At 37.2% G+C, this 18,784-nt stretch overlaps 1 protein-coding gene across 2 annotated transcripts in view; it reads right to left on the bottom strand.

Moving 5' to 3' along the window:
• Window positions 1–18,577, bottom strand: part of LOC101744934 (lachesin) — a 93,030-nt gene extending 74,453 nt beyond the window's left edge. The window contains exon 1 of one of the 2 annotated variants that reach the window (XM_038018783.2): window positions 18,318–18,577. The gene's annotated coding sequence lies outside the window, so the exon portion shown is untranslated. The remainder of the gene's footprint in view (window positions 1–18,317) is intronic. The other variant, XM_012690156.4, reaches the window with a different exon arrangement.
• Between the last annotated feature and the right edge of the window lie 207 nt (window positions 18,578–18,784).

An 18,784-nucleotide genomic window follows, 5' to 3' on the forward strand; every position in this document is an offset into this window, starting at 1 on the left:
CAGCTAAAATAGGGAAGCCAGTATATGAACTTTTGGGGACAAACTCGAGCAAATCCAGCCGCAAATAAATAAACTCATGCTGTTGAATATTTCGACTCATTAATAATGGTAATGAAACGACGCAAGGATCATCTGTTCATTGAGACGGAGATGGTCAATTTGCATGTTATAATGAGTACCGTTGAAACTTACTCTTGGGTCGAGAAAGATTGTTTAAACTGTGACAGGAATGAGATCGTCCTTTTGGTTCAAGCGAAAAACTTAAAGAGGGTTTGGTGATTTAGTTGGTTGATTTCAATTTTAAGTCCTCCTGTTATGGTAACGTCAAGTTTCAATTTTCATCGACAAAAGCGACTTTAATTTTACAAGATGACTTGTATATAGCCAATGCTTAAGGTATAGTAGACATAATGATTGTGTAGATCTAATAAACTCTAACTAATTTGTGATTAACAGTGGCGTGGCTCATTCCACGACACTGTAGACACCGGTGGTAGGACCTCTTGTGAGTCCGCGCGAGTAGGTACCACCACCCTGCCTATTTCTGCCGTGAAGCAGTAATGCGTTTCGGCTTGAAGGGTGGGGCAGCCGTTGTAACTATACTAAGACCTTAGAACTTATATCTCAAGGTGGGTGGCGCATTTACATTGTAGATGTCTAACCATTTAACATCAGGTGGGCTGTGAACTCGTCCAACCAACTAAGCAATAAAAAAAAACTCTGTACCTGCATAGCTTTTCTTCGGTGTCGTAGAAATTAGAGTGAATCCTTAATATTCAGATTTGGTGGATGAAAGTCATTTTGCTTTCAATCACAACCCTGGAATACCTGTACGTAGCAACCCCGGAAGTAGCGTTCCCTTCGTGCCCAGAAATTTGATTTATCCCTGACGATCAAATTCAATTGTGTCAAAAGAGAAATTGACTAAAAACTTCAGCGTCACTTCTGTTCAATATTACATCGTTGTTATTTTAAACTAATTACATTCGTTTAGTAATCATTACAACTTTTTTTTCTATTTAATAATTAGTGTTTTGTGTAATTGGAACACTATTTTCTCGATTAAGATACGATGGTTAATTCCGGTTTTTTTTTGCATTCTATCTTAAGCTATAGTATAGTATGTGGTTTGACGAACTCACGGCTTACTTAGTTTTCAGTGGTCACTGAAGCCACAAGCCGGCCTTCTTGTGACATATCGACATAGCCTTATTTGCATATTATTTCTACAGTTAGAAATTGTAGTTTAAAATGATTTAATTATAAAAAAAAACATTCAAAACATTGATAACAATTTTCATAAAAATGAGAATATTATAGAATAAAAACCCTTAGCTCTTTGAAGTAAAATTTTAAAATCGTTGTTAAAGCATAATTCCATTATTATATTTCGCGTTTTGAACAAAAGGTATATTTGAATGCTCTGGAAACAAAACAATACTCCCTCTGCGTATTGGTATCAATATGGAAGACGATAAAGTAAATTCGACTGCTGCGTATGGGAACAGAACTGAAAATTGGATGGCTATGAATGTTAATAAAACAGAAACGGAATTGGAAGAGAATTGGTAGATGTTTTGCATTTACTAAATAATAACAGAAAAGTAAAACGCGAACACACTTCACCCTAAGTACCTATACTATACCTAACTGTCTGAACAAATAAAAGTATCAAATTAACATGGCGTGTTAGTTTGAAAGTGAATACCGAAATTATAGGCTCTTGAGTACAATAAAAGCAGTAATGACAATGAGATATTGATGTAACGAACTCATATACGCCCACATATCGGATAAGCCAACCAATGAATTCGGATCAAGCAATACGCTATGCTTGTGTTCAATTATCGTAGGCAGCTACAAATCTCTTAAGGAAGATCATACTAAAGATTATCTTATTAAAGCAAGATTATCTTGAAAGCCTCGTAAGTACCATTTAGATTTTTCCAATCACATCTGCTCTATCATATCTCGCTACGTAATAACAATTGAATCTGCAAAATTTATAAATTCACGTAATGATTAGTGGCAAGGTGTTATTATTGTGAGCACGGAACGTAGGTATCACCATACTGCATAATTCTGCCGCGAGGCTATATAAATGTAATTAAAACTTCAACTTGATACCCCACCTATGGACTTCGAACTACTGAATACAAGATGGATCGTGAGCTCGTAAATTGACACATTAAATAACAATAATTTTAAATTGCGTTGTTTTTTTTTTAATTGAATACACAAAGAAGAACTTATTATTATGGATAACAAGAAATCGAGTGGTCATAGCCAATCCGCGGCCTATCTCTAACAATATTCGTTAAGCCTCATGTTAAAAAAGACATATTATCATAAAGCTCGGGAAGCAGTATCTACGAAAGCTCATTCCAAAGTCACTATTAATTAACGAATAGTATGATAACAATGTTAACAAGACGCGGATTTTTTTCTGAAATATAATTATTCTTTCATGAACACAGCGTGCGTTGTCAACAATTCAGAGCCAAACCTCGAAAAGTAAAAAGTCAAATATGAGTTGGTCTGACTGCGTTCCTGCCGTCCGTGGCGGACCGCCCGGGTCGACTCTCGCTACCCCCTCGTTCAACTTTCTGTCCGCAGGTTCATCCTAAGGCTACCTTCACGTATTAGTTTATTAAGATGTTTTCCGTTTCGATTTATTATTTTGATTATTACTGCTGGTAGGACGTGTTGTGAGTCCGCACGGGCAGGTACTAGCTAGGTACAGCTCACATTCAAGAATTACTTCCACGATGTAGGAAAAACATTGTGCAATAAAAATCAAAACCGCAAAAATATAATTTGTGTAATTAGTACACGAGTGATACATCTGCTAATACCAAGTGGACCGTGAGATCGTCCACCTATCTACGCAATAAATTAATGATTGAGATCACTTAATTAACTGAACCTGTAAACTATCCTCAACAATCATTAATAAAATGGGAATAAATAATTATAGCACTGTAAATTAAAGATAATTAATTTACTATGAGAACATAATTAATACGAGAGTTGCACTGATAACATGAAATGATAAATGTAAGCATCACTGTCACAATCAATACAATAATAATGGTCGAAAACTGGTGGCAAGACCTATTGTGAGTCCGCACGGGTAGGTACCATTGCCCTGCCAATTTCTGTCGTGAAGCTGTAATGCGTTACGGTTTGAAGGGCGGGCTAACCGTTGTATTTGCTAAAACTGAGAACTTATAACTCGTGTATCAAAGTGGGTGGCGGTACTTACGTTGTAGATGTCTATGGGTCCAGTAACCACTTAACACCAGGTGGGCCGTGAGCTCGTCCACTCATCTAAGCAATAAATTAATAAAAATATTTTTATTTGATGCACTCCTGTCGTAGAGCAGAAGCAGTTTCTTGTTGTAGTTCATGGGTTCAATACAACTGTTGTTATCTACACCATTAGCAATATCAATAAAACATCAATACACTCACATTATGTACGTATGTGTAAATTAACTTTCCGAATAATCTGAAATTTTCACTCAAATTCCCATTGCAGTTGGTCAAGGCTTTCGAAATTTTTTTGTATTCCCGTCCAATACAGACGTCGAAAAAGCCAATGCCTACCGCAAATGACTCAAATTTCATTTATACAAGGACATGCTATATCCCTATGGGAACAACAAGGCGCAAGTTCATTACACAGTCTGAATCAAATAGGAACGTAAATTAAATAGTTGTAGCGTAAAATTAGTTGCTCACGCTTGCATCAGGATAGCGAGTATTCTCTCCTTCGAACAAGAGTGTATTATTGGTCCGCGACAGCAAGATGCAGGTCGATGAAAACGAGCAGTTAAGATGTACGTAAAGGTAGGAGATTAATGATCGTGCTGAGTCGAGGGTGAGGCGACTATCGCATCCATCCGGCTTGGTTATATAGCCTGTGTAAACTGTAGAGTCCACTGACCTCGTCTTGTGCCCTGGAGTTTCATACGCGATTATACAATAGTATCTAGGTTAAATTTCAGATTGTGACGTTGTTGTTGATTTGTTTCCTTTGAGCTTTATTACGGGCAACAGTGGTATGGTTAAGAAACAAATAATACTCCCTTTTTAATTTATTTTTTCTAAATATCGTGCTAATAGGGTTTGATAATGAATAGATAAAAATCAGGAGGCTGGCGCTAGGTCGGGAGGCGTCTATCGTGTTTTATCCAAGTTAATTTACTGGGTACAGAATGATCTGTAGCCGTAGCAGCTCGATTTTGCTGAGGCTTAGCTTTTTCCTTTATCTGATCGCTGGTAGCCTAAGAGGCTATTCCAGCTCCTCACGGGCTATTCACGGGCTCGATCTGAGAAAATTGCTAACATTGGCCGTGGCAAGGGCAGTGCTTTGCAGAATTTACCACCGGATCATTATCGCCACCCACTGAGAAGATCCCGCGAGGAACTTTGTTGCGGAGGAACTTATGAGCTAGATTGCACGTCGAACTCTTCGTCGCATTCGACTAGTTTGATGAGAGCGGTGAGCGATACTTGTAGAGCCGAGAAAAACACCGAGAGTGGATTCGGAGGATCTGACGAGACATGTTTTTGGCAAGAGCGGCCTTGCGTTGCTCGGTCCCTTGGGTCGGATATGTAAGGCCGGAGTTTTAGTGGTTATTAGCCATGGAATGAGCCTTTTATTAGGTGAGTCTGTATTGCGAAAAACAATTCTATGGTTGATAGTTTAATTAAGATCAACTTAATGCAATTGAAAATCGTCGACCCTAAGCTTTGCCCTCAGCCTCACACATAGAAGAATGACGGATGATCGCAGAATTATCAAAAGCACACAGACTCAAAGAGATATATTATAACTTTTCACCTCTGCCTACCCTAAAACATTATCCGAACCTTTATTGGAAATCGTCAATTTTTATTCGAGACGAGGCCTCCCCCGTTTTTTGCGGTTATGAATATTTCCAAGGGTTATATTATAATGCGATTAAATTGAAAATATCTTTAAACCTTTCGAGCGGAGTAATAAAGGGCGTGACTCGGAACATTTTCGCCACATCTTCTTATATTAAATCTGTATTAACAGGAGAATCTGAAAATGAGTTCAATTTTTTTCGTTTATTGCTTAAATTTTTTCAACGTTGTCGTGACATAGAACTTGATCTAGTTAATGATCTTCTTTATTGCCGTTGGACAACTGTAGACCAACAAGCAAATTAGGATGTTTTTCGTGATAGCATTTCTTAATCTAATCTGTAAAACACTGATTGTATATCATGTACAGGACGATGAGGTTGATCGGGAAATGGCTTTTGATGTCAAAAGCTTCCGTGGCCTTCTTGTTTTAATCCACTTCGGTAAGAGGGCCGGTTAACTTGCGTTTTGAATCTGCTTTAGCTGAATCCTGCGGCAACTAATATGTTTTCTGTGTGTACTTAATATGTTCACAAACTATTTTACCGATAACTTTAGCTACCGGTTAAATAAATAAAAACTATACATAATGTAAAATAAGGTTCTAAGTAGTTAAATTACTTTTTTATGAGACATTGAAATTTACTGGTGGTAGGACCTCTTGTGAGTCCACACGGTTAGATACCCCGCTTATTTCTGCCGTGAAACAGTAATGCGTTTCGGTTTGAAAGGTGGGGCAGCCGTTGCAACTATACTGAGACCTTAGAACTTATATTTCAAGGTGGGTGACGTATTTACGTTGTAGATATCTATGGCCTCCAGTAATAACTTAACATCAGATGGTCTGTGAACTCTTCCACCCATCGAAGCAATAAATAAAAAACAGTACCGTAACCTTTATTCTGTACTTTATGTTCATTTCAGGTAGGACTTATTTCATTTAACCACCAAGAAATCATTTGCTTAACCTTTACCGATAGCCAGTGTATAATAAAGGTGTAATGTTTCCGGAATACGCTGATTTTGTCGATTCCAGCGTTAACCTATTCGTATAGTAAGTGGAATTAATTAATTATTATTTACATTCCGATGATCACGACAGTCAAAACATGACTGTTTTATTCAAATTAACTGAAGACAAACATGTGGTACAGCTAACTATTGTGCTCGTTGCTCGAACTGATTTTGTGCTCTATTGCAAAGAAATACAGTACAATTTGTTATGCATTATATAAATTCAATAAACTTTTCTCCGTTCTAGTGTAATTTCCTTGCGGCTTGGCCTACGTTTTGAGATGCGAGCGTTTCTTGGTGATGACAATTATAAAGTAATTAGTCGATATTTTTTTAATTTGTGATTTATTATGAAAGTATTGAATTTTATCACTTAATGTTTGAAAAAAGAAAAACATTTGCAAAAACTGTTCAAATGTCTTTTTAAAGGAAACCATAACGGAAACATATTTTACTGATTGGACGAACTCTTCCAGTGTTGTTGTTCAGAGCTTGTTTTTATATGGAAATGTCTTATCTTGAAAATGTCTTATCTTGAAAATGTCTTTAGCGCGAATCAGATTTCTTGTTTAACTAATATCGTAAAAAGGATTAAAGAATCGTTATCCCTTTACATTCAAAACTCCCTCCACGGGTCTCAGATTATTAACGTGATTGGTAATGTGTACTGGCTTGGAACTATTTTTTTTAAAAATTCGAAAGTTAGCAGATAAACATGATTATCCATCTTAATCATCACTTATGCTGAAAAAAAAAACATGTTATTGCTATCATTTTACATCATTGTCTATTTCTAATAAGCAGTGAATAAATTAAATAAAACACGAACTTGCGTAATATGAGTTATGTAGTTCGGATAGTACCATTTGGCCATTGAGCTTAACAAACAAGTTTACAAAAATCGCTAGTGAATTAGACCGATCCGATTCCCCCAACACTTCAGCAACTCCGGTCGTGAAGTTTCCTCCGCTTTGTTACTTTTTCATAACAATAACTAATTTTGTTGGTTAATTAAGCAACTGAGAAATGTTCGCTGAAAACTGTAATGTTTCGAGACTTGTTTGCGGATTACTTGAATTAAGAGTTCGTGGTTCAAGCTAATTACAGTATTTAAATAAATATATACGAGACGTGCCACAGTCTGGTCGGAATGTGAAAGAGCTTTAATTAGTGCTGAAGATTGGCGTAATATACAGAATGTCTTGTCCCACCATGAGCTCGCAATCTGGGGTTCAGAAAGACATGGTGAATTCTATAAACAATGTAGTCACTTTGAACGAACAAATGCGATCCATCATCGCTAATTTTAGAACGAAACTTAGAAAAACTATTTAAGTGACGTTCTCAAACTATTGAAGTAAAATTTTGAAAGGGAATTAATGAAGGATGCTGAGATCTGTGTTTAGAAAAATAATCTTCTCTCTCTCTTTTAGCCTTTACGTAGATATTATTGATAAGTTAGTTAATTACTTAAGAGCAATAGAGGAATGCATTCACGCTAATACCAAATTATATCTCCGTCCAAGGCAGAATAAAAGATAAAGTTATTAAAATATTGATTATAATAAAAAAAACGCGTTACTATTTGTGGCAGGACACTGTTAGTTCACATGAAAACGTATCCTTTCTATTTCTGCCGTGAAGCAGTAATGCGTTTCGGTTTGAAGGGTGGGGCAGCCGTTGTAACTATACTGAGACCTCAGAACTCATATCTCAAGGTGGATGGTGCCATTTACGTTGTAGGTGTCTATGGGCTCCAGTAACCACTTAACACCAGGTGGGCTGTGAGCTCGTCCACACATCTAAGCAATAAAAAAAAGATCTTATTGCCCACATTTTGATACAATAGATAGCTTAAGGATCGACTAGGCTAGTTACAGGTGGAATAAAAATTGTCAAATCACGTATTAACTGGTTGCGGTGTTTGACCGGGTCGGGTGACAGGTGATTTATTAATTAGTGTTTTCTGTATTGTTATCGAGTAACACTTCCAGCCTCACATAATAAATTATTTAGGAACTAGTTAAGGTACACCCTAATAATTAGGAAATGTACAGAACTTATTATTCCTATAATATAGTTAGTATAATTAGTAATTTCATTATCAAGTAAATAGTTGATTCATATGTCTTTATACTTATAATATTTTATTGACGCCTTCCGCTTGGCAGCTTCCGGCGCAATAACATTATTTATGTTATACAATTCGATATTATTAAATAATAATTGTACGTAAATAATCAGCAGAATAATTAAGATAAACAATGTTTAATATTACTTACTAAGTTTGTATTAAAATAGATCAATATGATCGTATAAATACCGGCGGTTAGCACATTTATGATTCATTCGTATTCTACCCACCGTAACGTGTATAAAGAGAATATATTATTCCGTGTGGATGTAAAATGTCTCAATTGTCGCCGCGTCCCTGAGGATCCTTTAATAATATATTTATACTTTTTTATCAATATATACTTTGAGGAACTGAACACAATGGATACAATTCATCATTGAGCCCACATAACCCACGCGTCATGTAGGCGCGGAAACCTCATAATAATATATGAGGTTTGGTTATAAAAAACAGTTAGGCTATACAATTTAGACTTCTTCGTCATGACTCAAGGTGGGATAGAACGTTCAAATTGTCATATCTATGGGTGTGACTATTTACTTATAACCAGTTGAACCTTAAGAAAGCTATGGAAGAAAAGCTTCAGTGTCATTTTTGAGTCATTGCAGTTTAAATGGCTTCTGTAATTTTCTATAATATAGTCGCAAGATAATCTCAACATAATCTCATACAGAAATTTAGTAAATTGAATATGCAATTTCGAAAAGGGTACATCTCTGAAAATGTTTAATGTTCAGGAAATGAAAAAAAACTGATTATTTTCTAAAGCAGTGTACAATTTAAAATATTAACTTTTGAGATATATTTTAGTGTTAATTATCAATTGAAAATTACTGGAATCATTATAAAATGGGTGTAGGTAAGCCTCAAAACTACGTGTATATGAAAAAACGTATTTGACAAATTAGGCGACATGTGCCCTTTTCGAAATTGCATTTTAAATTATATACGCAATCTCTTCATATAATTATGATAAACATTTAAAGACCGAAAATATCAATTACGGTCTACCCCTCATTTAACAAAAACCCTACATCGGCTCTCCGAAACTGCAAACAGCTGCAAAATTCCTTACAAAGACCATTGTTCTAACTAGAGTATTTGAACAATGGAACATGTTTTTCATTGCACGGGGTAGTACACGGAGTCCTGACGATGTTAGAGTCCATTCAAACGATACCCATACCCGCAGGCCTCCACGCAACTCAATTAGTTTAATATTGAGCAGATTAATAAACGTAGGTGTTGTGTTTTTGGGAAGTAACGACAAGGGAAGACCGAGCGGGGAAATTGCTCGGGAGAGCGATGATCCAAACGTTGTTGTTGTTAAAGAACTCGAGGTCCCGCAGTAGTGGAAATTCGACTATAATTAATTGGAATTGTAAGTTTGTACACTATTATGATTGTATTTTATACTTCTATAATCACAAATTTCGCCAAGACTACACTATAAAAAATATTAACAAAGACAAACCATATTCTATTCTCAATTTGACAACAGACGTCAAGAACAAAAGTTTGACAATAAATAGTATGCATGCGTGTGTGCGTCAAATACACGGTATGTAGTGTGTGTAATGTTTTCTTTATTGATTTAATGTATCTTTTATGCTTTATTTAAAAAAAATATTGGCATTGTGCACTTCTTCTCTATACTCTCTATAAGCGTGGAAAATTTCATACTCCTCCGGCCGCGCAATTTTCGTAAAAAGGGATACAAAGTTTTTGCTTCACGTATTAATATATAGATTTGGTATATGAAAATTTATGTTGAAATTATCGTTAGCCCTTCCCCCTTCCGTTACCCCGTTCACCCGTTAGCCCGTTACACTTTCAAGCCATTCAATCCCGTTTTTGCAGGATAGCCGTCGGAGCCTCGTGGTTCATCGGAACGTCAACCTTTACGACGACCTTGGACCTAGAGTCCATCAGTAAGTATCTACAGTCGGCATCAATGCGCCATTTCGGTAAAGTGGCACGATACGAGAACAGAGAACATTGTGGCCGCCGGTAACTACATAGCCGATCCTGCGGACCAAATGGTAAACAATCGACGTCACCCAAAACACGTCATCTCGGATCCTCCCGATCCACTAACGGCGCTTTTAGGTATTCAAAGCACCGGTCATCGTTCTCGTCGAATCCGTCGCTTGCGACAAAGGGCTGGGCGAGTAAATTAACCCATAGACACGGCCCACTGAGTTTCTTGCCGGATCTTCTCAGTGAGTCGCGTTTCCGATCCAGTGGTAGATTCCGCGAAGCACGGTTCTTGCCTGGGGTCTTGTTAGCAACATCGTCAGGTTTGAGCCCCGTGTGCTCACTTACTAGCCCGGCGACGCTGACATGGTATCTCTAGAGCATCAGCTTAGGTAGGAAATAAAAATATATATTCAGGTATCTGTTGAATATCTTGTAGTCTAACTATACCACATATCATATACCATAACTACTGCCAGATGTTCGTTGTGGTGTAATTAAGTCTTTTGACACGCAGTAACATAAGGCGGTTAAATGGGATACTAAATGACCTTCTAATATGACACGGTCCCAATACCTCTGCCTACTTTGACACCTAATATTGTTGTCTGAATTGATTTGAAACAGTTATGGTACTTTAGCAGTCGTTACACATCTTAATTTCTCGACGTAAACATTCAGACCGGTGGTAACTTGATACCACCACACCGCCACATTATCACCTATGGTTTGAAAACATATAATTATATTTTCCCATTCTTTAAAAAAAAATTTATAACGAATATCAATCTCAAGAATTTTAATCATTTCAAAAAATGTAAACCCCCTCTTCTAGTATCAAGTACCAAGTACTCTTTAAGTGCGCGCTTTTTTTTAAGTTTTTTCCACTATTTGGCAATTATAATCATACTAACACGAAAACTTAATGATTGTAGTAAATCATCGTTCTTATTGCAAGCAATAACATATTTTTTTCAAGAAGAGTGCATGCACTACTATATTTCATATTTTTGTTTTTTAACGGTGCGGAATCTGGTTATGGATACCCGGTCGAGGGTGCTAACAGACCGAGCTATGACCGGCGCCTCCAGAGAAGAAAAGTGAGGAGAGTAAGACCGAGGTCCTCCTCTTCTTCCAATTCCTGCCGGGAGACTATGCCTTGAGACAGACGCGTGAGGGGCTACACGGTGTGAGCCACTTAAGACCCGTCCTCCAAAATCGACTCGACTACCAATCAAACCCCATCGAGCTCCACCACTCCGACTCAACGAAGCCCACGATACCACAAAGAGCGCGCCGAAAACTACTATACTATATCCTAAAAACTTGCCGTTTGTTTCATTTTCTGCAAAAATAATCGCCGTCGAAGCCTCGTGTCGCACCCTGTTATATTTTCAATTCTAAGATACAACACGGTTCCGTAACCAAATCCGCTCAGAGCCATATTGTATTTACTATTCACCCTCGAATGTTAGGATAAGCTTTAGACAGCCATTGTTTAACGTCTGCTGTTGACGTGTATAGAAAGAACACATCCCGCAAACAATTGTGCTTTAGTGATTTATATTGGGACTGTAGCGAGATAATCTACTCATTGTTACGGAATTTTGTTAATAGCCATTGCCGCAAAACCGATCAGTTTTAACTAGTATTGTCGGAAATTTTAATTGACATGCCACACGCAGTCTTTATATTGCTAAGTAATTACTAACTTCACTCCACATGCTTTAAAAATATATATTTGAAAAGTTTCGTTTAAATATTCATCTAAATATTTAGCAATAATGAATTACTGAACAGATACTTACACAGAATATTTGTTATGTTGCTTACGTATAAATTACGTGGCCGTTTTTGTACTTAGTAACATACAGTTAGGGTCTATAAATCAACATAAAAAAGATGTGTGGTGTCGTGGGACACCGAATAGGAACGAAGTTCCTTATTATAAAATATTAATTTTAAGTTCTATTCGAGGCATAAAGAAAATAAAACTGGAGGTTTCGCAACAACCCACGGTCATTCGGTAACGTGCGAACTTATTGTGGTACACTTCATTCACGGTTGTTTGCATAAGAGTTTGCGCAAACGAACGCTCTGAGACCGTGGTCAATGAATGATAAAAAATATGTTATTTTTTGTACGTTATTACAAAGTTAAGTCGTATACTGTGTGCATTACTAATAAAAATCTTACGTTACGGACGCTTTTTCCCGGTTAGGGTACACCTCCGCATCGTCCCATAAGGAACTTCGTTCCAATAATAATAATTATGAAATAAGATTCAATTTTTGCAGTACCTGTTACAATTAGATACAAAGAAATGCGGAGAACACCTAACAACAACATTATGATAATTTTGCGTATATCCGAATTCTTAAAATCTACAAGGCTGTTAGTCTACTTTGCCCAAACACCGGCTCCGTCGAAAATATCCTTTCTGTAGCTCGTTCTCTAGAATGATAACATGCGAGGTTAACACGTCGATTGCGTTATGCGGTTTAAAAAGCTCCCTAGCATGATTGTTCCCTTGTGCGACACTTAAAACTACGTTATTTCGCTCACCACAGGAGGTGATCCACATTTGCGTATGGAAATTATCGAAAACTTACTTTTTTGTGGTCTCATTTACACTGTAAAAAAGTCCAATCTTACCTTGAAAAGACCTCATATGAACCGTTTGAGAGTCCCTCAGAAAAGGCCCCGCAGTAAACGTGTTAAATCTGCAATTACTTTACTGGTATTAATTTACTGGTGGTAGGACGTCTTGTGAGTCCACGCGGGTAGGTCCAACCGTCCCGCCTATTTCTGCCGTGAAGCAGTGATGCATTTCGGTTTGAGGGGTGGGGCAGCTGTTGTAACTATACGTAGACCTAGGAACTTATATCTCAAGGTGGATGGTGCCATTTACGCTGTAGATGTCTATGGGCTCCAGTAACCACTTAACACCAGGTGGGCTGTGAGCTCGTCCACCCATCTAAGCAATATAAAAAAAATGAATTTGTAGTAAAATCATAATTGTAATCTGTACTAATATTACGACACTATTACGCACAAATGATATTACGGCGTTCGATCTATGAGCTAAGGTAACGCCTTCTCACCAGGCGAGTTATAATTTGATTTACATCTAAAGCAATAAAAAACATACCTATGCTTTTTTGTGTCAGGGTCTTAATCTCCTAGGAAATACTCACAACGAGGAGAGCTGTATACATGGGCTTAAGGGATTTATTAAACAACCCCGATGGAACCTTTGCGCGAGTCTTCGGGTCTCGCTCCGCTCAAGTAGGGAGGACGTCTGCCCTCGAACAAAAACAGCTACCTAATGTAAGCACACTTTTTTTTTTATTGCCTAGATGTGTGGACGAGCTCACAGCCCCCTGGTGTTAAGTGGTTACTGGAACCCATAGACATCTACAACGTAAATGCGCCACACATCTTGAGATAAAAGTTCTAAGGTCTCAGTATAGTTACAACGGCTGCCCCACTCTTCTAACCGAAACGCATTACTGTTTCAGGGCAGAAATAGGCGGGGCGGTTGTACCTACCCGTGCGGACTCATAAGAGGTCCTACCACCAGTAATTACGCAAATTATAATTTTGCGGGTTTGATTTTTATTACACGATGTCTTTCTTCACCGTGGAAGTCAATCGTGAACAATTGTTAAGTACGTATTTCATTAGAAAAATTGGTACCGGAAATGCACCGGACGTCTTATCCTTTAGGCCACGACGACTTCACATTACGACGACACAAGAGTATATTTACATTTAACTAAATACAAAACTATCCCGTTCAATTCGAAAGAAACGATACCCGAAAACCCCTACATCCCAACATGCATATCTAATCAGGAGTTGGTAGTATGTCGTTTCCTTCATTAACTATTAACTCTGGAACACTTCATAGACCCGATTTAACGACCACTATATCTACCCTTAGAAGGGTCTGGGATACAAGTTGACACACTGAACACTGAGGCATCGTAAAATACCCTGGTATTAAGATGGGCTCGTAAACTAAAACCGGTATGACAATCTAGGCTTGTATTTCATCATCTCATTTCAATACTCTACTTGCTTTCTAAGTCAAATTAATTTACGAAGCCACTACATTGCACTACAAGCCCACAACCGCACAGCGAGATTTCGCCCCACTGACCCTGGAAGCTTGCTAGTGGATGTTTCTAAACATAAAGAGGTCTGAGAACCTTTTATTTTTACCATAAATGAGCAATATCCTAATTGAGAGTGTGGTTACCGTCACCCATGGAATAAGTAAAGTTAAAGGAAGTTTTTATTTATTTATTTTTTATTGCGTTGGTTAGTGGACGAACTCACGGCCCATCTGATGTTAAATGGTTATCGGAGCCTATAGACATCTTGAGACATGAGTTCTAAGGTTTTACAGTACAATGGTTGCCCCACCCTTCAAACCGAAACGCATTACTACTTCACGGCTGAAATAGGCAGGGTGGGGGTACCTACCCGTGCGGACTCACAAGAGGTCCTACCACCAGTAATCACGCAAATTATAATTTTGCGGGTTTGATTTTTATTACAAGATGTTATTCCTTCACCGTGGAAATCAATTGTGAACATTTATTAAGTATTTCATTACAAAAAATTGTACCCGCCTGAGAGATTCGAACACCGTTGCATCGCTAGATACGACGAATGCATCGGACGCTTTATCCTTCAGGTCACGACGACTTCAGTCTGGATTTCTAAGAGTAATTCTAATCAGTCATCATAAGATTAGCTGTCTATGGGCTCCGCTAACCATTTAACATTAGATGGACCGAGAGCTCGTCCACACATCTAAATAATAAAAATATATAAATAAATACGGACGTATAGAATACGTACTAAATTCTAGTATCAATTGCTAAAGTCTAATTTATCACAATTACGGCCATTTCACATTGTATCGTTACAATTCGAACACAAACTAAATGGTTACGTTACGAGTGTTTCCGCGTTGCTCTGCGGCTGACAGATGAAAACCTGTTACAAACACTAGGTAACGTTTTGTGGTGGACATCTTTTTGTTAAATAAATGGTCTGTTATGGGTAACCGATATATTTATTTTGTTTATGGTTAGATTCGGTTCTTTTATTTTAATACTAGCTGACCCGACAGGCTTCGTAGTGCTTCAATCGATAAATAAAAGACCTAAACTTTTGTATAAAATAAACTTAAAACAAACAAAAGGAATCCGTCCGACGGGGGACACATCAAAGGAAAAACAAAATTGTTATTTTTATTTAATTACGAGCATTTTCATATTTATCTACATTTTAAACCCTCTCTGGGCCTCCACAAATAATTCAAGATCAAAATTAGCAAAATCGGTCCAGCCGTTCTTGAGTTTTAGCGAGACTAACGAACAGCAATTTATTTTTATATATATAGATATTTAGTAGGGAGATATGGGCAACGTGGAATAAAGAGTGGGAGACGAGGTATCGAGAACAGACGAAAGACTTTAACCTCATATCTGAAAGTGGCCGGCGTTGACATTGTGAGGTCTATAAAATCCGGTAACCGCTTCACATCAGGTGGCTCGTGGGCATGTCGTATGTAAACGTAAAAAGAACTCATTGAAAGCACAACCAGTACACTAAAAAGTGCGTAGAGAGATTTAAAAGTTATTGCTTAAGATATTTTTTTATTTCAGTGAAAGAAACTTTAGCTTTAACCAGATATATTTTTATCATATCACCGAAATCTTATTAATGAAACTATTATGAATATTGTTAACTATAGAGACGTAGTTATTCTATAATATCCTCTGAGATGAATTAATATATTAGCAAGAGCTAAGAATACTGCGTCCCTAATCTTCTTTATATATAAAATAAATTCCTGTTCATTAGTCTCGCTAAAACTTGAGAACGGCTGGATCGATTTGGCTAATTTTGGTCTTGAATTATTGGTAAAGTCCAGAGAAGGTTCAAAAGGTAGATAAATATGAAAATGCTCGTAATTAAATAAAAATAACAATTTTGTTTTTCCTTTGATGTGTCCCCCGTCGGACGGATTCCTTTTGTTTGTTTTAAGTTTATTTTATACAAAAGTTTAGGACTTTTAATTATTGATTGAGGCACTACGAAATGTGCCGGGTCAGTTAGTTTACATATACATAGTTCTCTCTTAATCTTAAATACCAACTCAATATTTTGTTAATAATGGAAATATTGTTCTAAGAGATATGTATAGATCGCTAAATAGAAATTATAACTGTTAAAATATGATGCTACATGAGATCTGATCACTCAACTGTCCCCAGGGTATACTTCATCTAAAGTTAATCGCGTTTTTTTTACTTTTGAAATTATTTTGAAATTTTAAATTATAATAGCCGTTTTTAAATATTAGTAGCATCACAAAAGATACAATTTTTGGAGTTGCTGTAGCTTGGCGGTCAAGCTCAGGGTAATGTTAAGTGGTCTCCGAAACGCAACTTAGATACCGCCACCCGTTTCGAAGCATATGCTCAAAATTTATATATCTATCTAATTATCTATTTACTAATAGACACAGACAAAACAGTCCGCAATTTTTATCGATATTTCTATATATTTTTTGGAACCTATTGACAGGTGCTATCAATGAAAACATTTGGAAATAGCTGTCTCAAGTTTTTTGTGTTTCTCAAATTTTAATGATAATAATATTTACTAACGATCACGCCACGTTAACTGGTCCCGTGATAAGTTCGCAAAGAACTTGTGTTACAGGTACCAGATAACGGAAATAAATGTAAGGTTTTTATTATACACATACATATATTTAACATACATCCATAACCCTGGAAAAGAGATTTATATTTATCATACAAATATCTTCCCTTGGCGGGATTCGAACCCGCGAACCCCTTGTGTAGTGACCATGTCACTTAGCACTACACCAGACGGCCGTTAAATAATTATAGAATAAGTGTGAATAAATAAACAAGGATAAAATTAAAGACACGAATGAATCAATGGTGCGGAAGTTAACGCCCCCGACCCTTACACCGAGGGTCGTGGGTTCGATTCCCACATGGGGCAAATATTACGTGATGAACAGGTTTGTTTACTCTTTGTCTGGGTATTTACTATCTATATATGTACACATTTAAACGTATAAGTATGTATTTCAGTCTGTGGTACCAATAGCACAGGAAATCTTAAATTGGGGCCGCATAACCATACGTTTTTTTTATTGCTTAGATGGGTGGACGATCTCACAGCCTATCTGGTGTTAAGTGGTTACTGGAGCCCATAGACATCTACAACGTAAATGCCCCACATACCGTGAGATATAATTTCTAAGGTCTCAGTATAGTTACAACGGTTGCCCCACCCTTCAAACCGAAAGGCATTACTGCTTCACGGCAGAAACAGGCAGGCGGTGGTACTTACCCGGGCGACTCACAAGAGATCCTACCACCAGTAATTATGCAAATTATAATTTTGTGGGTTTCATTTTTATAACACGATGTTATTCCTTCACTGTGGAAGTCAATCGTGAACATTTGTTGAGTACGTATTTCATCAGAAAAATTCATACCCGCCTGCGGGATTCGAACATCGTTGCATCGCTACATACGAATGCACCGGACGTCTTATCCTTTGGGCCACGACGACTTCGACGTGATTTGTTCCCACTTATTTATTTAAAAGGATATAAATAGGTTGAGAATTCAGCTCCGTACAATGGCCGCCCTTCGAGATGACATGGTAAACGATGACAATAATAATACGAATCCAAGAACGCAGATACTCGTACCTAATCATGTACCGGTCATAATATGATACGTCCCATCTGACTATAAACGGCCACCGTAATCCGTAAATATTATAAAAGGAAACCCACGATCATGTCATGTTGACCTTTCAATTTAACATTCCGATTAATATTGGACATATTTTACTAAGTAAAATACAGCACTAGTCAGAAATAAGTATCAAATTCAGATATATTTAAATAATCTCAATCTCAGCTTTATAAAAAACTGCGGTCTTCAGATTTCTGATTAAAATTAAGCCCTTCACGTATATCTAAGGTTTAATTTTGTATCAATTTCATTACTAAATTATGTTATTATGGAAGCTTTATTTATTTTGTAACATGTTAAAATGGTTTCTAATTTCTTGGTTATATTTATATGAAATTGAATATAAGTTATATATTTATAAAAACATACCCAAGTTTGTATCAATTTCATTACTTATTTTTTTGTTAAGGCAATATTTCGAATAATCCACCAATTGAAAAGTAATAAATACCAATATATCTTACCTTAAAACACTATCCGATATTGGTGTGTCACTAAAAAAACCTTTCAGTACTTCACATCCAAAACAAATTCGACACGGTTGAAAAAGCTCGTGGAAAAACTTTTCGCGGGCGACTTGTCATTAACTTGACACACACGTACTCACTCCGCGGCGAGCGACACGATACTGAGCCTTCGAAGCTCACACACGCCAAGCCCAGCCGAACCCCAGTAAAGGATCTACTCAGTTTAATGCTAAGATCGAAATTTGATCGCAGTTAGGGACGGATGCTGGGAAGACGTCCCGTTGGTTGTTCGGATGTAGAAGATTAGACGCGCATGCGTGCGGTCGTTCAACTTTTGCAGTGGTGCAGCAATGCGTTGGGATTACCTCTTCCGCTTTTGATGAGCGATTTCATGCGTCATGAGACATGCGACCATTTTTCACTCGCACACTTTGTAATGAACATCTCGGATATTAAATTTAACC

The sequence above is a fragment of the Bombyx mori genome, chromosome 22 (assembly GCF_030269925.1).
Source record: "Bombyx mori chromosome 22, ASM3026992v2".
Lineage (NCBI taxonomy): Eukaryota > Metazoa > Arthropoda > Insecta > Lepidoptera > Bombycidae > Bombyx > Bombyx mori.